This window comes from Suricata suricatta, chromosome 10 (assembly GCF_006229205.1).
Source record: "Suricata suricatta isolate VVHF042 chromosome 10, meerkat_22Aug2017_6uvM2_HiC, whole genome shotgun sequence".
NCBI classification, from domain to species: domain Eukaryota; kingdom Metazoa; phylum Chordata; class Mammalia; order Carnivora; family Herpestidae; genus Suricata; species Suricata suricatta.
This window is the reverse complement of record NC_043709.1, coordinates 97,745,406-97,745,810: the sequence shown is the minus strand read 5'-3', so window position 1 is coordinate 97,745,810 and position 405 is coordinate 97,745,406.

The following is a 405-nucleotide window of genomic DNA, read 5'->3' as shown; positions in this document are numbered from 1 at the left end:
CCCCCCCCCCCACACACACACACACAGCCCCCCACACACCCACTCTATACACCTATATGCCAAGACTGTTGACATCTCATAATATTGCAGATCTTTTGCAACTAACGCTTTCCCCACCTCAGACATCCCATAATAGCCATCCTTTGCCAACTTCTTCACTCTTGGCCCTAATGCTGACATCCCATAATAATTCGTCACCTCTCCCTCTCATGGCCATCCCATAATAAGCACCCCTCCCAGCACTTCAGCCGCACATCCCATAATACTCATCCCCATCCCCCACAGACATCCCATAATAACCACTCTTCATCCACCCCCAGTTTGATATCCCATAATAGTCAGAAACTCACCCCCCCACTACATTACAACAACGGACACTTCGGCCTCCTCCCACACACATCCCGT